Source organism: Miscanthus floridulus, chromosome 15 (assembly GCF_019320115.1).
Source record: "Miscanthus floridulus cultivar M001 chromosome 15, ASM1932011v1, whole genome shotgun sequence".
Taxonomy (NCBI): Eukaryota; Viridiplantae; Streptophyta; class Magnoliopsida; order Poales; family Poaceae; genus Miscanthus; species Miscanthus floridulus.
This window is the reverse complement of record NC_089594.1, coordinates 5685275-5690957: the sequence shown is the minus strand read 5'-3', so window position 1 is coordinate 5690957 and position 5683 is coordinate 5685275. Positions and strand designations below refer to the sequence as shown.

The 5683-nt window shown below is 51.5% G+C and overlaps 1 pseudogene; it reads right to left on the bottom strand.

The window, feature by feature from the left end:
* Positions 1-564: 564 nt before the first annotated feature.
* On the bottom strand, positions 565-2451 carry LOC136506893 (cytochrome P450 CYP94D108-like; annotated as a pseudogene).
* Positions 2452-5683: the final 3232 nt, after the last annotated feature.

The following is a 5683-nucleotide window of genomic DNA, read 5'->3' as shown; positions in this document are numbered from 1 at the left end:
AGACAGAGGTAGCAGATCCATTCCGCTAATAACGTCGGGGATATCGACGTCGTCGAAGTAGTTGTGGTGAGATGTCGGCACAAGTGCGGGTGTCGATGATCGGCGACAGCTTCAACGACGATGTCGACGTAGAGCTTGTCGTGCTGATAATGTGTTATAAAACATGTTGCCAGCGGTTAGGAACTTTCCCTCCTCGTCTCTCACGATCAACACAGAAGATAAATTAGAGAACAAATAGACACAAGCTAAATTCAGCCAATAAAATGAGTGTTTGACTATTTTTTTTATATGGAGAGACTTCGACTATGCTATTTTAGGATGGATAGCGGCACACAATCTTCTGACATGCCTCCCGAAGCATGAGATGGCAGAAAATTTTTGGGACTTAGTCTTACCATATCTAGGATCTTAACATGATGGACGGCAAGGCACAAAAAAAGTAGTAGCACGTAAGCACAATTACAACGAAACAATGCCACTGTCTAGTATACTATCATACCTCTCCTATGATGTTTGAATGGATTATGAAAAACGTTTAAACATTTCATAAAAATGGTACTCCCTTCATTCTGAATTATAAGACGTTTTGAATTTTCTAGATACAGTAGGATGAGATGAGACTGATGTACGCTCTGGTGAGTCATTCAGCACTTCCAGCCACATGCTCTGGCACGTCGCCGCCGCCGACCTCATCTCCACGTACGCCATCTCCTTCCTGACGTCGACCAGGAACTCTTCCAGCACGCTAGCGACAATGGACTTCATCTCCACGTACGCCATCTCCTTCGCGAGGCACATCCTGGGCCCCGCGTGGAACATGGTCATGGTGTACCGGAACGGGCTCTCCGTCCGGAACGCGCCCGAGCCACCGTTCCAGCCTGAACTCGGCGCAGTCGTCGCCCCGTAAGGCCGGGAGCCGGCCCATGGCGTAGGCGCTGCTGTAAGTGACGGACCAGCCCTTTCCGACGCGCGTGCCATCAGGCAGCGCGTCGTCCGCGACCGCGCGACGCACGACTGCGAGTCCATCGACGCCGGCGGGTACAGCCGCATGGACTCGGTGAGCGCGGCGTGCATGCTACGCAGGGCGTCGAAGCCGAGCGGCTGGCCGGAGCACATGCCCGTGGACGCCCGCGCCGCACGGACCTCGGCGAGGACGCGCGCCGCCAAGACCGGCCGTGACGACAGAAGCCGGAAGAACCACGTCAGCGCCGACGACGTGGTCTCGCGCCCGGTGATGAGGAAGCTGAGCACGATGTCCCTTATTAGCGCCTCGTCGTCGCCGTGCTCGGCACTCGCCACGAACCACGACAGGACGGAAGTCGTCTCTGTGGTGGTCGACCGACGCGCTCGCCCTCCAGCGCCAAGCACGGACGATGCCCATGACGAACCCGTGCACGTCCGCGATGACCTTCTTGAGCCGCCGCTCAGTGCCGACGTTGAGCCACTTCTTGACCTTCCACGAGACATCGACGGGGTCCAGGAACGCCAGTGGAGCTCCACAAGGATGAGCTCCATTCGTCCAAGCACTAATGTGATGTTGCGCTGAAAACGCATGTTGCAAGCGTATGAAACAGTGTTTCAGATATTTTAGAGGTACGTTGCAAGTGTTTTTAGATAGATGTTGGAAAAGTATATCAGGATGTTGCATATGTTCCAAATGTATGTTCCTAATGTTTCATCTGTGTTTTCAAATATATGTTGCAAGTTTTTACATAGATGTTGTATACATTTCACATATATATTGCAAGTTTTTCATCTGGATGTTGCATATGTTTTACATATATGTTGTAAGTGTTTTATCTGGATGTTGCATATATTTGCAATGGCTAATACACACGTATTCACTACGGGAAACAGTGCCTTTGCCGAGTGCCTCAAGCTTTGCCGAGTGGCAAACCACGGGCACTCGGCAAATAGAAACACTCGGCAAAGGGGATCTTTGCCGAGTGCCTGGCACTCGGCAAAGAGGGGCACTCGGCAAAGGGGGGCCTGGACAAACGGCATCCGTGGCCGTCCCTTTTGCCGAGTGCCTTGCCGTTAGGCACTCGGCAAAGGAGCCACCTTGGCAAAGGCCTGCCACGTGGTAGGATTAGGGTCGGCCAGGGCGACAGCCTTTGCCGAGTGCCACGTGCGCCGGCTCTCGGCAAAGGCCTCTTTGCCGAGTGCCACCGCTGACACTCGGCAAACAGTATTTTTTTTTGTTTTTTTCTTCCCAATTTTTTTCTGGGGCCTTGATACAGTAAATAAATCTCAACTTCAAAACTTGGGACAATTTTGACTTTTTGTACTATATTTCTTCAATTATTTTTGTTTCGTTGAATTTTTCCGACAATTCCAAATTTGAACTGCAGGTACATGAAATAATGGAATTTGTTCATTCAAAAAATGGCATTCATGATGTTCGGCGTATGTTGAGGCCGTATCCAGGACCTCACATGAAGTTACGACCATGTTAGTGTCGTAACATGACGAGTTACCTGCGGGAAAAGTGTTTTTAAATTATATAAAATCCAAACGAAGTCCGAAAATAATGAAACTTGTCGAGGTGTGTTGTCATCACATGTGGAGGCTGTGGTAAAAAATTGAGAAAGTTTAGAGCAAGTTGCGAGGAGGGGAGAGAGCAGCATGCGGCGCGAGTGCAGGAGGCGGTCTGCAAAAGATCGTCTCAAGGACCTGTACCACGAGGCGCATCTCCAGTGCGTCATCAGCTACTATGCCGACGTGCTTGGCCACGTGGTGAAGAAGCCACAAGTCAGGGAGATGATACTCTAGAGGGAGACCGACCTCACAGAGCGCAGTACATGCAGGTAATTAAGTAGGAAACATTCGTTCTGATTCCTTCCGTGAAACATTCAATTCATCTTCTGGCATGTCAAATACTTGATGTCATGCAGATGTGTCCGGGGTGGTGCGACAACTACAAGGACTGCTGGGCGGCCATTGTGCGTGAGTGGACCACGGACGCGGCGTACCAGAGGCGCAGAGAACGTCGGGAGGGCCGCCTGCAGATGCAAGGGGCACCACACCACCAAGGGAACCGGTCCCTCCTAGTGTTCATGGAAAGATGGGTATGCTTCAGTTGATCTATTAAATCTAGCGCTCAATTGTCATTACTTGTAACCATGTTTATGTTTTCCTCGCAGACCCAGTCGCATGGTGGGAATGTCGTCAACGAGTTCACGGGGTACGCCCTTGCTCACAAGGGCAAAGCGACGGTGGCGGACAATGTCTACGACCGGCGGACGGGCCCGACGCGTACACCAACGCGAGCGTCTACCCCAAGCTCGCCGAGTACACCTCCGCGGCTCGCTAGCGCCATGGGGAGACGTTCGACCCCGCCACCAACCCCCTGGACACGGACCTCTTGATGAGGTTGGGAGGAGGGAAGCAGCACGGCCGGTATTGGATGGCCAACAGCGCCATCGAGTCGTCCTCTGTTCCCACGCTGAGCCAGATTCGACGAGACGGGACCAGGAGCTCCTCCGACATCCCCATAGCGCCTCGGCAGCCGAGCAACGCGCAAATGTTCTCGGCATTTCAGGTAAGTGCAATTTCATTCATCGTTCACTCGTTTCACACATGTACCTTGCTTTCACATACCATCAACTTTGCGGGTGTAATATTGTAGGCCCAGATCGCACAGTTGCAGACGAACTAGGAGAACATGGCGGTGGCCCATCAGCGGCAGCTGGCGGCTGTCACACAGCACTACTAGCATCAGATGCAGGACTTTGCCGCCTACTTCCGGGGCCTTCAGATCCCGGGAATGCAGCAGCACGAGCTCCCTGCCTCGATCTTCGCTCCACCACCTTTTCCTGTGCCTACTCCTATAGCGACTCCGGTGAGTATATTGCCTGTTGCTTTAGCTTGTGCGGCCATCCTGCAGTAACTAATGAGATCACTTGTCCTTTGTGTAGGAACAGTCGGCGGGTTCGAACCCGACTCCAGGTGCCAGCCCTCCACTGGGCCCTTCTCCACCGCACGGGTGGCCGGCTCACCCGACCTTCCCGACTCAAGGCTTCACGTGGCCAGGTACCGCTCCTCCTCCACCGACGCAGCAGGGGCACTCCAGGCCCTACTCGACGTTCCAGGCGGCGCCGCAGTCAGGGTGGTCTTCGTGGGAGCAAGGTGGGGGCTCTGGGGCCCCTGGGGACGCCGGGTCGAGCTAGGTACCTCTACTGCCCGCTTGTAGACTTGTCGGCCTTCGTGCCGCTGTGATGTCGGCCTTCGTGCCACTGTGGTTATCGGCCTTCACGCCGTTGTTTTCTTGCAGGTTTTAGACATGTTATGAACTTGTTATGAACTTATATCGTGTTGAGACGTCATTTGATGATGAAATGTGATTTTTATGTGATATTCTAGTTTATTGTCATGAATATATGTGAAATTGCATGTCTGGAATGCAAGAAAACAGAAAAAAGCAAAAAAAAAATTTCCCAGCTTTGCCGAGTGCCAGCACTCAGCAAAGCTGGGCATTTTTCCCAGTAGAGCCCAGCTTTGCCGAGTGCTGGCGTGGCACTCGGCAAAGTGACCAAACCTTTGCCGAGTGCCAGCACTCGGCAAAGAATTTTTCAAAAAAAATGCCGAGTGCCTGACATGTCAGCACTCGGCGAAGAATTTTTCAAAATTTTTTTTTCCTTTGCCGATTGCCTGACACGTCGGCACTCGGCAAAGGGTGGCGTCAAGTTGACGGCGCCCGTTACCTTTGACGAGAGCTGGTGTGGCACTCGGCAAATACTTTGCCGAGTGCCTGCCACATGGCACTCGGCAAAGATTCCTTTGTCGACCACTTCTTTGCCGAGTGGGCTTTACCGAGAGCCGCACTCGGCAAAGCCTTTGCTGACGGCAAAGGTTCCTTTGCCGAGTGCGGCCGGCACTCGGCAAAGGCGGCGGATCCAGTAGTGATTTTCCTAGCGTTTTAAATATATGTTGCAAGTGTTTCAACTATTTCGGACGTATGTTGCAAGTGTTTTGTCTAAATGTTGCAAAAGTAGACCTAGTGTTGCACATATTGCAGTTGGACCCATCTGCCGTAACCACATGTTGTAGCTACTGGGCCCACCTGCATGCGCGTGGGTGTGGAGGGGGCACAGGTGACAGGCATGGGAAACCGTGCGAGCGCAGATCGAGATGTGGCCCCTGCATGGACGCGCGTAGGCGTGGGAAATGGAGCGGCGCAGGCCCTCACGTGAAGCTAGCGCAGGTGTGGGGGCTAGCATAGCAGCTAGCATGCCAATGCAGGGGCGCAGACAGGCGTAGCAAGCGCAGGCATCTAGACTGTAGTGCCCGTTCGGATGTCCAGGCGCTAGCCTGACCGTTTGAGAGAAAAAAAAACTTTTCAGTTTACATCGGAACATCTAGATTTGTGTTTGTATTCGAATCAAATATATATCTATATCTATACATAATAATAAAGAGGTAAAATTTCAGCCTATTTTTTTTGGTCCATCCATTTTTTTGTCCATATCGCTCAAACTAATGGATAAATGAAGAGTTTCTTTCGTCCGCACTTATATATATAACCCGTCTTCATACGATTTAGAATAGCTATATTGTCTAGCGCATACGAAGTTCGATTCTAAAACATATTGGGTCGTATATTGACCGCGACTCATAAATCATGCTATATTTGTTGTTTTTTAGAAATAGCAGAAGTTAGAACGAAGAGTATTGAAAAATCGAA